Below are 18,861 nucleotides of genomic sequence, written 5' to 3'. Positions count from 1 at the left end.
GAAAAGACACTGTCAATTTTCCTTTTTCTTTGTCTCTTTTTTTTTGCTGTAAAAAGCTTTATTGTTTCATTAGGTCCAATGCATGGGAGACAGCTTCTCGGGTAAAAACAAGACACCAGGGGGTGCAGAGGGGCCCTCCAAAGGCCTCTGGGCTCCACAGGCTCCTGGTTGTGCTACTCGCCCAGCCCAGCCTGGGGGCCCCTGTGGAGCTGGGGCAGGTGCGGCCCATCTTCCTGATGAGTCTCACCTGCAGGAGGTCACGGGGACGCGGGTCTGCACGGGGAGAGCAGGGCCTGTAGCTACAAAAGGGCCTGGCTCCGGCTCCTCTCCAAGGCCAAGGCGGCTTCCGTGGCCCTGAGTTTGGCCCACTCACCTTGGGAGGCGTCCGCACGTCCTGGAAGAGAATGCGGCCACCGCGCTGGTGTAGCATCTTTAAGATGCTCAGGCCCTCAGCTTCTTCTCCGCCAACTTGCAGTAGACGTGGTCCACACCCTTGAGAGCCACATCCTCGGTGGAAACAGAAGCCCAGAGAGAGGTGGGTGTGGGGCCCGCGGAGGCAGGTGGCCAGGAGGGTGACGGGGCCTCCGCCTCGGTGGTGGAATAATTCTGACGAACTTGAGAGCGCGTGGTTGTTCGGCATAAGGGGCTAAGGCAGAAAGGAAACCCGTGTGTTGGCCGGTCTGGGAGGTGGTTGTGAAGGTGGCGACTGGTTGAGACGCAGGAGAGTGGCCCGAGGCTGGGAGCAGGGGTGTCCCTGGTCTGTCCCGTCCAAACACTGTTGGAGCAGGAGACAGACCCGGGACGCCCAGCGCCCTGGGCCACTGTCAATTTTTCAATCTTTTTTCGGGAAGAGAAGAAAAATCAGAGTAATTAACAAGGGACACATAAAAAGTTCCGCATACAATTTAAATATTCAGTAGGAACGTGAAGCTTCGGGGTGAGATGGAGTCTATGATGGAGGTGGCGGAAGGGCATCAGGTGGGGTCTGACCAAACCTGGGTTGGCAACCTCCGTACTGTGCCTGGGGGGAGGGGGAGGGGGAGAAAAAGGCAGGGCCTGCTCCCAGGAGGGAGAGGCACTGGGTCCTCCATGCTAAGGGCTTTAGGGCTTTAAGGTGGAGATTTTAGGGGGGCCCAGGGGAAAGTCTCAATAGAACATTCAGCAGCTTTCCAGGTGTCCTTTCAGGGTTGTGGTCTCCACTGATTGGTTGGGGGGCACCAGGGCAGGGGTCATTACTCGATGCAGCTGGTTCTGACGTCAGCTGTGGCTGGTTTCCTTGCTTCTCTGGGGCCTGGAGCTGAAATACAACTGAGGCCTAGATGTTATCTCTCGGGAGGAAAGGTCAGGGGGGCCAAACTGCCTGACCAGCATATACTAGGGGAGGAGAGGTCAGCCCGGGTCCCACCCTACAAGTGATCTTCCGTTGCTAGGCGTTGCTAGGCGCCTGGGGGTGTCCGCCTGGTGACCTTCGGTTCCTGGCCCATCCTCCTGGCTCTGCTCCTGTCTGTCTAACCATCTAATAGTGGTTCTCAACCTTATGGCCCTTTAAATACAGTTCCTCATGTTGTGACCCAACCATAAAATTATTTTCATTGCTACTTCATAACTGTAATGTTGCTACTGTTATGAATCGACATGTAAATATCTGATATGCAGGATGGTCTTAGGCGACCCCTGTGAAAGGGTTGTTCGACCGCCAAAGGGCTCGCGACCCACAGGTTGATAACCGCTGGCTCTACGACGTCATGTAGAAAAATATTTGTAAACTATCAAATACTATGCAAAAGTTGATTTTACTTATTTATTTTGGACATTATTTCTGGGTGTCATTGAACCGACCTGTGAGATAAGGGAGCCTCAAATAGTCTGCGTCTTAGCCTCAGCTGTTCTACATCAGAGATCTGGATTTAGTGATTGCTCATAGGACGGCGTTGCTATATATGTTGTTTGTGATGTTGTTGCCGGTGTTGAATTTAGAGAACTCGCACATACATCATGAAAACGTTTGTTTTGCTTTTAAATTGCATATGGAAAGGGAGCCTGGAAAGGGAACAGAAATCATTTGCATGCCGAGGAGTTCCAAGTAACCTTGTACACATAGTTCCACGCATTGTTTTTACCCGGAGAAGCGACTAGAGAGCTATTTTGAATTATTTATGTTAACCATCTGTTCCCTGCATATCATATCTTCCAGAACAGACAGATCCCATGCCCTTCCGACTTGAGCTACCACTACTTCTAGACGAGCAGCTGTTTTCTTATCAAAAATCCATACTGAAGCCATTTATCCTAAACTGGTGAATTCCATTAGTATTTCCAGGGCTCTAGCTGGATGAATCTGCTTAAATAGCATTCTCCTTAAAAACAGGTGCTTAAGTGGCTTATCCCAATTCTATCATTTAACAATAGTACTTAGGAAAAAAAAACACACTCCAGATTTTCTGCTAAAACAAAATCATAGGACTGCTTTCATTTACTACTACTTTTTGTTAAGAAAACAGCACGCAGTTGTTGACATATGGTACTTGTATGGTGTTGCCTTGCTCAGAGAGTGGTCTCGATCTAAACTGTTTTAAGTGGAATTAACATTTTTTACAATAGCTTAATGATCATAATTATAAAAGGACACATATAAATAAAACTGATTTTTGATCACTGTCTTAATTGCATCGGGCCGCTGTAACAGATTACCACAAACTTGGTGCCTTAAAACAACCAGAAAGGTAGAAAATCAAGGTGTCGACAGGACCTTCCTCTCTCTGGATGTTCTAGGGCAGTGGTCGGCAAACTGCAGCTCAAGAGCCACATGTGGCTATTTGGCCCCTTGAGTGTGGCTCTTCCTAAGCCTTAGGAGTACCCTAATTAAGTTAATAACAGTGTACCTACCCATATAGTTTAAGTTTAAAAAATTTGGCTCTCAAAAGAAATTTCAGTCGTTGTACTGTTGATATTTGGCTCTGTTGACTAATGAGTTTGCCGAGCACGGCCCTAGGGGAGAGAAAAATGCCCTTGCTTTTTCCAGCTCTGGTTGCTGCCAGTCTTTGACTTCTGACCCCATCACTCCAACCTCTGCCTTCGAGGTCACCTTCCTCCTCTTCCGTATGTCATCTCCCTCCCTATAAGATCATGGGGATGGCCTGGCCGGCATGGCTCTATGGTTGAGTGTTGACCTATGAACCAGGAGGTCAAGGTTGGATTCCCTGTCAGAGCACATGCCCAGGTTGGGGGCTCGATCCTCCGTAGGGGGTGTGCAGGAGGCAACCAATCAATTATGGCTCCCATCATTGATGTTTCTATCTCTTTCTATCACTTCCTTTCTGAAATAAAAAATTTTTTAAAAAGTTGCAATTTTAAAAAAAAATCACTGGTATAGCCTTCAGAGCCTGTTTCAATAAACCAGATTAATCACCCCATGTTGTCAAAGAAAAACTTGCTACAGATAACTTAAAAGGGCAAGGAAGGCCATATTTAAGATTATTAACATGGAAGAGAGAGATGGGTCTCAATTCAGCTTCAAGAAAAGGTGGTAGAAATTTTAAGTGCTGGATGCAGTGGTCGGCAAACTCATTAGTCAACAGAGCAATGATTGAAATTTCTTTTGAGCGCCATTTTTTTTTAAACTTAAACTATATAGGTAGGTACATTGTTATTAACTTAATTAGGGTACTTCTAAGGCTTAGGAAGAGCCACACTCAAGGGGCCAAAGAGCCGCATGTGGTTCTTGAGCCACAGTTTGCTGACCACGGAGCTGCTGGAGGAAAAAAAATAGCAGAGGACAAGTTGGGGGGTAGGGGGTCAGCCAGTGTTACCAGGTCATCTCTGTTTGCTAATTGGTGATTAGTGGGCTCTTATCTTCCCACAGAGGGTGAGAGATGGGTTCTCTCTCTTTCCCGATGGCTATATTTCACAGGGATGGCTCCCAGGTCCTTGAGAAAGACATTCCCGGGTTGTAAACCTGTCTAGACGCTGGGATAAGATTTACATCTCGAAGGGGCAGAGGGAGAATTTACAATTGCAAGTTTCCTCAAGTAAATGCTCTCAGTAAAGAGAAGTCAGGGGCTGCCTTAGTCCGTTGGGACTGCCATGGCAAACATGTCCTCGGTAGTGTGGCTTACAAACAACCAAAGTTCATTTCCCATCGAGGTGGCCCGTGAGAAGTCCAAGTTCAGGCCCCAGCAGATCCAGAGTCTGGTGAAGAGCCACTTCCCCAGTCTTAGATATTTGTTATATAAGCAACCCCATCACCTTGGGGATTAGGATTTCAACATATGAATTTGGGGGCAATACATTCAGACCATATCAGGGACCTATATTCCAAAAGAAACCTGTATTAAGGTTTAGTCTCGCTGAAGGGACTATGAAGGCCATCTTGGTCAAGGTCAAGACTTAACTTGATCATATCTGCGAAGATGTGCTTTTCAGTTAAGATCACATTTACAGGTGCCAGGGAATAGCATGTGGATATTTTTTTAAAGGCACTCGGGACAGAGCTTGTAAACGAGAACCACTCATGGTATCTGAACTTTTGGCCCAGTCTCAACATTTTCAGCATCCTCCCTCGTGGAAAGACGTGGACTTTGTTATGGTGCATTAAAGTCACAACAAATGTTTTTGGCTTGGGTCTGGGGAAAGAGTAGTGTTCAACAAATGTATTTGAAAATTTTTAGTTTTAAATGTTTTTTAAATGGTATTTCTTTCACTGGTAGACCAGACATTTATGTCATCAGACATCTCCAATCAATTCCATTTTCACATACTAGAGGCCCAGTGCATGAATTCGTGCATGGGTGGGGTCCCTCAGCCTGGCTGGTGATCAGGGATGATTGGGGCTCGCCAGCTGGGGGAGGGGGGGAGGGACCATGGGAGGTTGACTCTGGGTGTGCACTGACCACCAGGGGGCAGCTCCTGCATTGAGCATCTTCCCCCTAGTGGTCAGTGTATGTCATAGTGATTGGTCGCCTGGTCGTTCCGTCAACTGGTCATAATGGTTGCTTAGGCTTATATAGATGATTGGTACAACTACATTTTTAGGTCCAGATCTTGAAACTTGACTATTGTCATCTAATAGATGGCATGATAGAAATTCAAGACAGTAAGAAAAATGTAGCAGGCAGTTATGTGTTCATTATTTCTGTTTTTAAAATATATTTTTATTGATATCAGAAGAAGGGAGAGTGAGAAAGAGAATCATCAATGATGAGAGAGAATCACTGAGTGGCTGCCTCCTGCACACCCCCTACTAGGGACTGAACCTGAAACCTGGGCATGTGTCCTGACCAGGAATCAAAACGTGACCTCCTCTTTCATAAGTCAACACTCCACCCCAGCAGGGCTGTGTTCCTTATTTCTATCTGTAGTTATATCCTCCTAGAATTAGGGGAAAGATTGCTATACCAGTTCAGTCAACTTTCTACCAATACAAAACTGACAAATCAGATAATGATAGCTCAGAGATTCAGTCTTTTTTCTTTAAGTGTGGGTTTGTGATAGTGAAGAAAAACATCAAAGGGCTTAGCAGCATTCTTCTCTACTCCTCTTGCTAAAACTTAGAGTTCAGCTCAAAACTCGGACATGATATATAAAGCAAGCAGGATGGGAGCCAGGCTAGGGACCACAAAATGCAAGAAGAAACTCAGCCATGAGTCCGATATTTTTGTTGTTCTCTTCATTTTATTGCCTTTTATATCACCAACTGCTAAGTGTGCAGATTCAGGTTAACATTAATAAAACCGACCATTGCAAACCCATTATTCCCCTTTACAGAACAGGAAACTGGGTCACAGGTACGGCGAGTACCCTCCCCAAGATGCCTGCATGGTCTGGCTCCAGTGTATCTTCGTTGAGCTACCACCCTGCCACGGAGAAAGCAGAGATTTGACTTAACATGATCACCAGCTGATATTAGATAAGGCATCTTTCTCACTGCAGATCCATTTTCCTAGAAAGATGACTCACTTTATATGCAAGGCAGACATTACCTTGTTTTTGTTGAGCGGCTCCATGGGAACGTTTAATTAGATTGGCGAAAACTCGGGATTCTTTTTGGTCCTTTAAAATAGGGAAGTAGATCATTAATAAAGGCCGCTTGTAGTCTCGGACAGACACTGGGTTGAGGGGTGCAGACAGGAAGGAATGTCAAGACGTGGGTTGCCATAGCCATGCAGAAACCTGGGAATATCGCATTTAAGATTACAAACAGTCTCCATGAGTTCTCAATATAATTATGTTTTCTTTATGATTTTGCAAGGGTGTTAATTGCCTGGCTAGTCATTAACTTCCCCAGGTGACTGTCAGGAAATGTAATCAATAGGAAGGGGGTGGGTGGGGAGGGACCAAGCTGTCGCGGCTTCTACGCCCAAGATCCCCTTCTCACCCCTGGCAAGGCGTCGCTGTTTTAATAAAATGAGCAGGTGTGAGTGCAAGGGTTACTCGGAAAGCCACCAGCGAAATCAGTTCATCGCCCGGCTCCGAAAGGAACACGTAGCCAATCAGAACTTTGAAAGATAATTGCCTCATTTCCAGACTTAAATACATTACGGGCCTCCTGCTAGTGTTGCACCTGGCAGATCTACTTATTAAAGTTATGAAGGGGAAGAGTTTGCTGAGACATTTTCAATATTATGCTGACATTGGAATAAAAGGAAGGAGAGAGGTGGGTGTGATGTAATTCCATCGATGCCTGCTCAGGTCAGGGTATATCATTATTCCCGTGGAGCCAATAACCAAATTTCATCCATAGAAATATTTCAGATGATTCTGTACGAAGTAAAATCTGCTGAAGTTAAATGCATTTCCTCCCTTATAGGTCTTAAAGTTCCCTGGATTTTTTATTACTCAGATATTGGCTTATCATTTAGGCTATCCAACTTAATATTTCTTTCTACCCAGTCTGTTTTCTTTCAGCTTCATAGTGGCTTTCTATGCGTGTATAGATACTGCGTGAGTAATGGGTATGGGCTGGAAGAAAATGAAATTCAATCTCTATCACGGTGCTAGCAAAACAATTATAGGTGTCCCGAGGCGTGATTAATCTTCATCAGCAAGCAAGGAAGATGCGGAATCAGGGGTCCAACTTTGGGCATCCATATTTTAACCTAATTCCCTAGACATGTTCTCTACTCTTTCCTAGATGCCATAAATAATAATAAAACGTGGATGTCTGATTGACAAAAAATGTGTGCTTGCAAAGTGTGATATTATAACTGCTTATATGAAAGGCTATTGCACTAAGTAATTGTCTTTAGAATCCAGAGGGTTATAACACTAACAATTGCAACAGCAACCACTGGTGTTGAGAAAGGTAGTAAACACCTATTGCATGCGGGAAAAGTTACAAATCTCAATTTAATACAAATGGGGAGACATAATGTGTGCTAACGTACTATGTGCAATGTACAAGCAGCCCTACATGATATCCCATGGTTCCGTGTGATCCAGGAATTGCAGGTGCATAGTGCCATATGCAAAACCTTAGGGGAATGTGTGTTACAGAATGTATACTATTTCAGGGTTTAGAATGATAATGTGATACAAATATGGCATGTTACATGACATTCCAACTTATTGGTATTTTGGGAAAGGTTTGTTTCCAAAAGAATTTGGGCTTGGTTGACAAATGAATGATAAATCCTTGCTTGCTTCTCAGAGTTCCTTGCGTTTTAGTGTTGTAAATATGGGTGGTGGGACCTATTACCAAGACTTATTCTTCCTGACTGTCAATTATTTGTTAGGTAATTTAAAAATTTTTCATTAGAAATATGTATCAACAAGTTACAGATTGGGCTTTTTAAAATAGTTTGACATTGAGTCGTAAAATAATGAGACACTCAGCTTATGTGGGATCTGGGTTTGTGGTCACTGCATAACCTTTGTCTCTGCTGACTACCACAGAGGTTGCCTATTAGGAGAGGTATTGGTTGGCCAAGTGGCCAGCTGGTGGGTAGTTGGAAAGGGTGCCAACAAAGCTATCTTTGGTGATGCTGGCATTGGTATTACTTGTAAGGGAGACACTTACCACCAAGTTGCAAAGCAAAGCCTTAGCGAGATGGATTGATTGTCGGTGGATGTGTTTGGCTACGTGGTAAAGAAACGGATAAGCTCTCTTTGGAACGTGAAAGGGACAAAGTGGCCCGACTGGTGTGGCTCAGTGATTGAGCCTCGACCTTTGAACCAGAAGGTCACAGTTCAATTCCCAGCCTAGGAGGGAAGCTCCAACCCCAGTGGGAGGCATGCAGCAGGCAGCCCATTAATGATTTTCTCCCATCATTGATGTTTCTCTTTCCCTCTCCTTTCCTCTCTAAAATCAATAAAAAATATATATATTTTTAAATGTGGGTGAGCAATAGATTGTTCTTTTAAGCATCTAGGATTTTTGGAATGATTTGTTATAGCAGCAAAATGTAGCCTCTCTGGACAGTTACAAGGCATATAAGAGATAGATTAGATTAGATAGATGATAGATGATAGATAGATAGATAGATAGAAAGAAAGAAAGACGGAAAGAAAGAAAGACGGAAAGAAAGAAAGACGGAAAGAAAGAAAGACGGAAAGAAAGAAAGACGGAAAGAAAGAAAGACGGAAAGAAAGAAAGACGGAAAGAAAGAAAGACGGAAAGAAAGAAAGACGGAAAGAAAGAAAGACGGAAAGAAAGAAAGACGGAAAGAAAGAAAGAAAGAAAGATGGATGACAGACATTGATGGTAAATAAATACATAGATTTCTGTTCGTTTTCAGTGTCCTATAAAAGTAATCTTTATGCTTCCTAACGTATTGTAGAATCTAAGAAAATTGTAGTTTGTAATATATGAAGAATTGTTCCTAAATCTCTCTTAACTATATTGACTACATTTGTACAGAGAAGCAATATTTCTGGCTAAGGTCTAATGTTTCCATGGGTTCCCATAAAATAAACATCCCTTGAAATTGAGTCTAGTTTTTTTTATTTTTGCTTGTTTGTTTTAGGATGAGTTAAGTAATGTATTGTGAACAACTGAAGTCCATTGGAACATAAAAATAAGTATATTTTCATTTTCGGTCCTTGTGTCCTGCCCCGGCCTATGACCGATGGCGAGATATTTTTCAGGAATACATCTCTGGTAAATCACCATCGTAACGCTTGCACAATGGTGTGGCACCCCTTTATTGACCATTTATTTGGGAGCCTGAAATATTGGTTCCATTGTAGATCAATCCCTCTGATAACAATTTCACCGGCTTTGCAATTTGCTATTTCAATTTAATATCGCCAGTGGTGTTAGCCCTGCTATTACTTTTATTGCTTAGATTAGTATTGAAAATATTGTGGTGAGAGAGAAGTAATATTGCCGTGATTTTATTATGAGGCCACTTTTCTTCACAATGCCAGGACGCTACCCGAGCTTCGGCCTCGCCGCCGTGGAGCGTCATTTATATCTTTTACGACTGGCGCTCGGGTTCTCCTCTAAGAATAGTAATGGCGCTTCTCAGGACTGGGGTCCTAGCAGCTCACCGCTGGAGCAAATCAAATACACATGATGCTCCCATTTCGAAACTCGGCAGCACATTTTAGGGGGGGAAATCAAATGATAACTGTGTCAATGTTGTTTCTGTGCCCCATGAAATTCCAAGATAATCTATGATAAAAGGGGGAACATTATGGAAAGTTAATTCAACTTTAACATGGTTTTTATCTTTATTGCTTATTTCCCCCTATTTTATTTTTTAAATTGCAGTTGACATTCAGTGTGATATTAGTTTCAGGTACACGGCATGGCAATTGGATGTTTATGTAATTTATGAAAATGGTTGTTTTAAGTACGCATTAAACTTTTCATAGGAAATCACTAACCTTCTTTGACCTTCATTTTCATTGTTTGTTAAAAAGGAATAAAAACTCTAAAAATTGACAATTGGCCTTACAAGGGGGTGGTGGTAGGGGGGTCAGTTTCAGGCATGCTTTTCTCTCTGAAGAGAGAGAATATATCCAGGAAATGTTACTTGCTATGTGGAGATGAAGTAAAGTCTGTTCTTACCACCATGACCATAGCTTGACTTGTCTGACACTCGATACAGTCTCAAATGAACTTGATCTCATAGGCAGGTGCTACTAATGTGTTCAGCAGTTTTTCTCTAGGTATCTCTTACAAGGCTTCATACCTGGGGAGATTTACTCAGCATCTCTAGTAACCATTTTATTTGTTTATTTTTTGTTTGTTTATTGATTTCAGAGAGGAGGGAAGAGGGAGCGAGAGAGAACATCTGTGATGATGCACGCCCCCTACTGGGGATCGAGCCCACAACCCGGGCATGTGCCCTGACCAGAATCGAACCGTGACCTCCTGGTTCATAGGTCGATGCTCAAACACTGAGCCACACCAGCCAGGTGCACGGTTATTATTTTAATACAAAGAGCATAACAGCAATAACTACTGTGTAGAATGTAGAGAGGCAAGTGCCTAGAACAGTGCTTGATACTTAAAAAATACTGACTGTAAATTTTCCTATTGCGATCATGAGCATATACTTTTAGTTTTGCTGATAACCAGTGATCACATGTGAGTGCAGCATAGCTTGATTCATTATTTATGAATACTCTCAAGTTTACATACAGTAATTTCACTACTTGGAACTCATATGGCAGATTCTCATCCATATGTTAAGAAATTAATATATGGTTTTTATCTCGCAGTGTTACTTCCAACCTGAATTCCCTTTATCCATCTTCTGTAATAATAAAAGCATAATATGCTAATTAGACAGAATGTCCTTCCGGATGAAGCCAGTGCTGCCAGGGAAGCCCAGGTCCCTGGTGCCAGAGGGAAGCCGGTGCCAGCAGCCGGGGGAAGGAAGGCCTATTCTTGCACAAATTTTGTGCATCAGGCCTCTAGTAGTAATATAAAAGCTTAGAAATGTAATACATCTTATTCAACTTTTTCCCCCCACAGGAGCCAAGTGTAATTTCATATTTTATATGATTAAGTTCAATATTACTTTTCCAAACTAAATATTTTGCATGCACTCGTACTTAGCTTTAACCATTCCTTCCTGGATCTTGTCAATTGGTCAAACCACTTAAGAAATATATACTTAATTCATAGTATGTGCAATGTGCCGTCTTGGGCTTTTGGAAAGGGAGAATACAAAGAAAAATAAAACATTGTCCTAACCCTCAAGAAATATATAACGATCTCTGCTTTTATATTCCCTTGAATCTATTATTCTCATTTTTCTCTTCTAGTTGCCTCTGTGCAATGATCCCATAATTTGAATTAGTTTCACATCATATCTCAATAAAACCAGCCCGTCTAATGCGCGGTTATGATGAGCTTGGATGTGATCATGTTTGTGAAAAGCCCAGCAAACAAAAGCACCCTTTCGATGTGGGAGATACTATTTTATTTCCCTGTCAATGCTCAAGAGTTTGTGTGTGTGAAGGCGGAGCAGCCATGCTTTTTTCCAGACTTGGTTTGTGCCGGGCTGTCATGAATGAATGAGGCACTGCAAACAATTCCCGAACCTTCCTAAGGCACATTTTCTCATTGCGTAATAGTACCCATCTCCTAGGAGCCTTGTGAGCATTGAATGGGATAATCCAGGCAAAGTTCTGAGCACGGCCCACATAGAAACACTGAATACAGTGGGGCCTTGACTTACGAGTGTTCCGACTAACGAGTGTTTTGAGATGCCAGCTGTCTATCGGCCGATTTTTTTACATTGAGTTGATAGAGTAATTTGAGTTAACGAGCTCGATCTCGGAACGAATTAAAGTCGTAAGTCAAGGCCCCACTGTACATGATAAAAACAAAAAATAATAGCTGGCCTTTATTTATTTCTAATTATGCAAAAGTCATGTTATTATGTTTTCATGGTAATTATCTATACAGGAAATCTATAAAGTACTATTACAGCTATAATAATGATTATTTTTGTAGCACTAATGCTTAGCTAGCTCAGTGATTGGCTCAGTGGAAACAATAAATATTTGCGGCACTCTTGGGGACTCTGGACTGTACTTACCTTCGAGGCCCCAAGTAGCTCTATGTCAGTCAGCATTTTTGCAAGAATAGAATCTGACTGCAGCAGAAAAGGAATTTATTTAAAGACATCAGGCCCGTTTATTGCAATATCTACGCCCACTGTGCCTCTAATGCAGCGGTTCTCAACCTGTGGGTCGAGGCCCCTTTGGCGGTTGAACGACCCTTTCACAGGGGTCGCCTAAGACCATCGGAAAACACATATGTAATTACATATTATTTTTGTGATTAATCACTATGATTTAATTATGTTCAGTTTGTAACAATGAAAATACATCCTGCATATCAGATATTTACATGACGATTCATAACAGCAGCAACATTCCAGTTATGAAGTAGCAACGAAAATAATTTTATGGTTGGGTCACAACATGAGGAACTGTATTTAAAGGGCCAGAAGGTTGAGAACCACTGCTGTAATGGTTAATAGCTGCTACTAGCCTCATGGAAATCGGGGCGCTCACCTGATTCTCACACTCAGAGGTTTTCCCAGCCAATGGGGTGTTCATCAGAGGTGCCGGCAGGCGCGCTTTGTACCAAAGCATTTACTGTTCTTTGTCCAACGAAAATTAGCGAATTCTTAAAAGCTGATTGAAAACTCAGTCTCACCTTAGAACATGTTCAATCAGCGCGCCTTGGGCCTGCTGGGTGATGGAAGTGGAGCGTGATGAACAGTGGCTTCTCAGTGAAGGTCGTTCTTTTTATGAAGGTCGTTGCAATGAGTGAAAGCAAGACCGGGTTAGTCCATGAGCAGGGGCAGCCGTTTCTATTCTATAAGGGAAAGCAAGCATCCTTAGTGCTTTGGACCACTGTGAGTTAACCCCAGATCTCCCCTTTGTCCTCCAGTTCCTTGTGAGTTTGAGCCACACCGTCGACAATTGCTGGGGAGAAGAATCTCAAGGGATTGAGATAAGGCTCTGGAGATGGGCAGTTCTGCACCTTGTTTGATACATTACAATCAAAAGAGGAGACACGGGGGTTACCTGAAATGCTTTGGTGATAAGATTAGGGAGGCGGGAGAGAGCACAGCAGGGAAACCTCTGGGATTGGATAAGAAGTAAAATGATAGACACAGGCTTCTTTTATTTAGGTGGGTGCAGGGTAGTTAACAGTCAACAAGTAACTCAGTAACAATGAGGGGTGCAGTGCTTGTGCTTTGAAGGGTCCAGAAGAAGGAACATTAATTTGACATCCCAACGATATGTTATCGTTGATGCAAAATGACAGCAGGCTCAGTGAAGGTAAAGATTGACCTTTGTCAGGGAAGATCCCAGCCTAGGACATGACTACCCACCATAAGCTGCTTTTTCATGAATAAGTTTTCATTTCAGGCCATCCTTGTGGTAACTTTAGGGCTCGGAGTTTGCAAGGCTGTCACACAGGCCTCCCCTGAGCTGGTCAGGTTAGCGTGTGGCCCCTTTTCGTCTACAGCCAGGGGTCCTCAAACTACGGCCCGCAGGCCACATGCAAATACAAATATTGTATTTGTTCCCGTTTTGTTTTTTTACTTCAAAATTGCTGGGGTCCAATCCCAGCAGGTCCAGGGGTCCCCAAAGGTGTGGACGGAGTCGGCGAAGAAGGAATGACACGAAGACAGCCTTCAGTTGGTCAGCAGCCCAGTCAGGACCTATAGCCAGGATCTCCAGCCAAAGTTCTGGTCGGAGTTCTGGTCAGGAACTGATGAGGATCTGATGTTTATTGTCTTATTACATCCGTATTTATACCAGCCGATTCCAATCCCGTCAATTTCTATTATAAGGGTTAAGGTGTTTCTCATCTCCATTCCAGGGAGTAAAGACCATGTAACTTAACTACCCGCCTGGCACTTAATTAAGGGGTTGTATCCCCTCCCTAACCTCAGGGAAAGATCCCCACCTGGGGAAACAACCTTTCTCGGAGAGGTGACCTTGGTTAAAACACATGGCGCTAAAGGGAGCAAACATATTAAAAACAGTATGCTACATACGCCAGGTCCACTGAAATACATGCTGTGCAGATGCCTCTTTCCTGCAGCGACTGCGTCAAGCAGCAAGGATGGACCGGCCTCCGGCACAAAATAAGGTATGTGCAGTGTGCACAGGAATTTGTTCATAGTTTTTTTTTAAACTATAGTCCAGCCCTCCAACGGTCTGAGGGACAGTGAACTGGCCCCCTGCTTAAAAAGTTTGAGGACTCCTGGTCTACACTTACCTTCCTAATCCATGTTTTTTTCCTAACGGTGACGACATCTGGCAGGCGTTGACATTCAACCTTGGGATCCAAGTTTGTTTTGAAGCCCTACAGCCAGGAGACATAGATGATTTCTTGAGCAAACCCTGTGGAAGTTTCTAGCACTCGGTCTGTGCTTTGAGAAGAAAGTGGGGGAGCATCGGCTCTTTAAGCATTCCAGCTCTATTTGTAGTAACCAGCTCACCCTCACTCAGTCTTTGAATTTTTCATGTCCTTCATTCAGTTTTATGTAGGCAAAGTCCCAACTGTTATTTCTACAACAAGCTCTTCATTCTAGACCAGCCCAGGTGGCATTTCTGTTGTCTAAGTTCCACCCTTAGCACTGTATGGATTTAAAAAGCCTTTTCCACCTATGAGTGCGATCATGTGATACTTTCTCTGACTGGCTTATTTCACTTAGCCTGATACTCTCCAGGTCACTCATATGTGGAATCTAATGAACAAAATAAACTGATGAACACATCATTGATGTTTCTCTCTCTCTCTCCCTCTCTGTCTGAAATCAATACAAATAATATGTTTAAAAAAATAAAGACCCCCCCCCCCACCCACCTAGTCTAGGAAACTGAGTACATATTCTCTCTGCTGCCCATGGAGACTGTGGCCACTGTGTCTGACACCAGCACCTCTACCAGCCCAGGCCCTTGGCTGCAAGTATGAAAAACAGGCTCTATCCGCCCTCGCCCGATACATTCATTTACAGATATTGGGCCACACACAGAACCTCCAAGAAAGCTATGGGAGCCTACTCCTGTGTTCTATAGTCAGGACAGAGTCTAAAATCTCGCAGGTTTATTTAACGAGATCATTACTGCGGAGGCTATGAGCGTGCCAGCGCACTAACCACCACCATTGCTGCCACAATCACCATCTCCTAAGAAATGGCTCTAGGTTGCCTCTTCTTCTTTTTTAATTTATCTTTATTGTTGAAAGTATTACAGATGTCCCCTGCCCCCTCCCCTCATTGGCCCCCTGCTCCTGCCCACTCCCCAGGCTTTCTCTGCACTATTGTCTGTGTCCCTGGGTTATGCATAGAAGTTCTTTGGTTAATCTGTTCCCACCCACCCCTGTCCCCCTGAATCTTGTCAGTCAGTTGCAGGCTTCAATGTCTCTGGATCTATTTGGCTATTATTGCATCAACAGTTTAAAATTCCAGCTCGGGGTGGTTACATCTGATGCATCTACTTTGTAAGGGCACCTGAGCCTTGTGGATTTTATACTTACAGATAAAGCTCTGTTTGGGTAATTTCTCAAACACTGGAAGGGAGATTCATTAAAAAAAAAAAAGGCAAGCTAATGAAAGACAGATTAATTGGCTTACCATGTTATGAAGTATTTTAATGTGAAAATATGATGCTATAACGTATTTTATTATAAAAATATGATGCATCTTTCAGAGAAAAAGAAAAGACTCCGGACAAACATAATTTATTTCTAGGCAGCTACGAAGGGATTAGGATCGGTTTCTGATTTATGCCCTTGGGAACCCATAATTTTGCTGCCTTATAAATTCAGCCAGTTCACAAGCAAGTGAACAGGATTGCCATTAACTTTATGCCCCATTATAGTATTCTGTCAATATCAGTATAAACTCTACGCTCCTGGCGCATAGGACGGTTTAAGTAGACTTGCATGGATATGTGGCCAAGTCGTACTAGTGGTTTAATGGAGAAGCTGAGAAAATTCTCAACTGACACAAACCATTGAAATGATCCCTTACAAATGTTTGGAGAGAAAAAAAAAATCTTTGTAAAAGTAAAACTCGACCCATTCTAGTCAGGATCGTGGAGTGAGTCAAAATGTGTATGTTGGCCTGGCCTGTGTGACTCAGTGCTTGAGCGTTGACCCATGAACCAGGAGGTCATGGTTTGATTCCCAGTCAAGGGCACATGCCCGGATTATGGGCTTGATCCCCAGTGGGGGACGTGCAGGAGGCAGCCAATCAGTGATTCTCTATCATCATTGATGGTTTTCTTTCTCTCTCTCTCTCTCTCCCGCTCCCTTCCTCTCTGAAATCAATAAAAAATATCTTTAAAAAATGTGTATGTTGGTAGCACTTCCTCATGGATCCGATTTCATTTCAGCCTTTACTTACTTTCTGCCCCCGCAGGATGGAATTTCCTGTCACAGCTTCTCTTCCCATCAGCGCTTCCCACTCAATTTCCCACTTGTTTATCCATCTGGCTTCTTACCTACTTAAGGGCAGTATTGCTGTCCTGTCAAGCTTTGCAGTGAATTTGTTTTTTAGGCAGATCTTTGAACCAGAAGAATGTACAAGAATCCATACTATCTTCTGGGAAAACGTGGCTCTCAGGTGATAAGAAATAGCTTTATTAAAGGGGACCCTGGTTGGGCAATAACTTTGAAGGTCAGTGGTAGATGCAACTTGATGTTTATTTGTCAGCTTTGGAAGTACTTTCCCATAAGTATAAAGTGGATCAAGCCTGCAACCAAGGTGCATGCCCTTGGCTGGAATCAAATCCACAGCCCTTCAGTCCACGGGCTGACGCTCTACCCACTGAGCAAACCAGCTAGGGCTGTAAGAACGCCTTTGAAAATATATTCTAAAGCAGCTCTGAAGAGAGAGTCTGAATATTTAGAAATATGTGATCAACTGTATTGGTCAAGGTTTCCCGTGCCCGTCAGTACAGGCAGAAACACAAATCAGGGCATGGGCATTCATGGCTGGTTCCCTTTCACCCTGAAAATGTTCACTTACCCACTCTCACCTGTTCAACTGTGAACCATGCAGATAAAGAGGATAAATAATATATAATTACATGGGATCAATATGTAAATACATTAGTGTTAGTAATAATTTTGCCGACATTAGAGTTAGGAAACTGAAGATGATTTGCATTCTACATACAAAACTACTCCAGTAAAATTTACATGAAGGGTTATTGGGGGAATTGAATTAATATTTAAAGCACTTAAAAGAGTTCCTGCCCAAAGTAAGAACTCGTATTAATAGAGAGAGACAGATCATTAATTTAAAATTAGCTAATTAGATATCAAGTGTTCACTAGCGTTTCTATCAGGGGGAAGGGTGGTGGGGAGCAACAGACCTGGTTGTGCTACTTTTAAAAATACTTTATTTTTCATGGAGAAGCAGCAGCAGCCTGGAGTTAACATGGTGCCTAGCTAGTCTTCTGTAATTTATTGGAAACTTGTCATTGGCCTGATTCTCTCTGCCTCCACAGAATTCATTAATACCATGCATTTCCCTTTGCATTATTCTTTGCTTCCTGTGAATTAGTTTTGTTAGGAAGACTGAGTGACTATAAATTCCTGCCAGCGTAGGTGATGTTTATTACTATGATGATTATTATTACTATTATTATTATTATTGTGGTGGGTGTTATTTTCTCTCTAGTCCTCAAGATTATACAGGGCAAAAATACTCAATTGATAACATTCTTAAATGGATATTTCCAGATTACATGAGATCACCCTGTTTTCTTTTATAACTGTATTTGCCCCACAAAGTATGGCAAGTCCCTGTACAATTGCTGTTTGAAAAGTGATGGTAGTCTACGGCCATACCACCCTGAACGCGCCCGATCTCGTCTGATCTCAGAAGCTAAGCAGGGTCTGGCCTGGTTAGTACTTGGATGGGAGACCGCCTGGGAATGCCGGGTGCTGTAGGCTTAAAAAAAAAAAAAAAAAAGAAAAGAAAAGTGATGGTAGATTAAGAAAAAAAAAGGGGGAGGGGGGAAAGCAATGGCACTTCATCTTCTACTTGACTTTGGACATGATTGTAGGATACGACGTTATCTGGCATCCCCTCTTTGTAGTTTTGTAAATCACCAGCGCACATCATAATTCTAATGTGTCATTCATATCTCACTTTTGTATCCTACAAATATGTGAATTTTACCAGTTGCCATAGATGAGAGGGAAAATATCTCCACAGGAATCTTTCTGGGGATTCTACTGACTTCTAAGTAGAATGAATTTCAGATACTGGAGATGTTATTTCTAGCACTTAAATGTATTTCGCGTCTATTTGCCATTTTAAAAAAATAAGATGAAAGGCTTATTCGTATTCTCTCTCCTAGACGGAGACAGCTGTTTGTTCTGTGTACAGCAGGTGTCCAATAAATGGTTTGGGTGACTGTCGGTGGTGACTCTTAATGACTTTATCATGAAGTAATTATTCATGTGTTATGTTAAAACCATGTTTCTTAGAAATAACCCCATGATGGTTTTCAGCTGACACAATTATGTACACTTTGATAGAATTAAATTCTATTTTAAGCTATCCTTTACTGCGAATATAATTTACCGATTTAGAGACTTTCAGAATAGCATTAGAACGAACAATGGAAAGAATTAAAATATGCATGCCCACGAAACAATCAAGGCTTGTCAAACGTGTTCACGTAAAAGACGACAATGAAATGAATGATTAGTTTTCAAAGTAGTGGCATCTGTTCTGAGACTACTCCCAGGATACTCCCCAGTCCCAGGCATCAGCTCCTTTATTCAAAAGAGCGGAACTCTCAAAAGAGACATATGGGACCAAACAAAGCGTAGGGTTCTGTGGAATTGGAATTTCAAAATGCATTTCTTATTTGTAACCCTGTTTTCTTAAAAAGATGCCTCGAAGCATATCAAAT

The 18,861-nt window shown here is 42.7% G+C and overlaps 1 protein-coding gene and 1 non-coding gene across 5 annotated transcripts in view; both read left to right on the top strand.

The window, feature by feature from the left end:
- Positions 1 to 18,861, top strand: part of BRINP3 (BMP/retinoic acid inducible neural specific 3) — a 227,914-nt gene that overhangs the window by 179,149 nt on the left and 29,904 nt on the right. The window lies entirely within an intron of this gene.
- LOC138999380 (5S ribosomal RNA) lies at positions 17,772 to 17,890 on the top strand. The gene has a single exon (XR_011469376.1). It is a non-coding gene; the product is annotated as a 5S ribosomal RNA (ribosomal RNA).

The sequence above is a fragment of the Myotis yumanensis genome, unplaced genomic scaffold, assembly GCF_028538775.1.
Source record: "Myotis yumanensis isolate MYYU_CA2020_CCGP unplaced genomic scaffold, mMyoYum1.0.hap1 SCAF_22, whole genome shotgun sequence".
NCBI lineage: Eukaryota > Metazoa > Chordata > Mammalia > Chiroptera > Vespertilionidae > Myotis > Myotis yumanensis.
The sequence above is the reverse complement of the archived record's forward strand: the minus strand, read 5'-3'. Positions and strand labels throughout refer to the sequence as shown.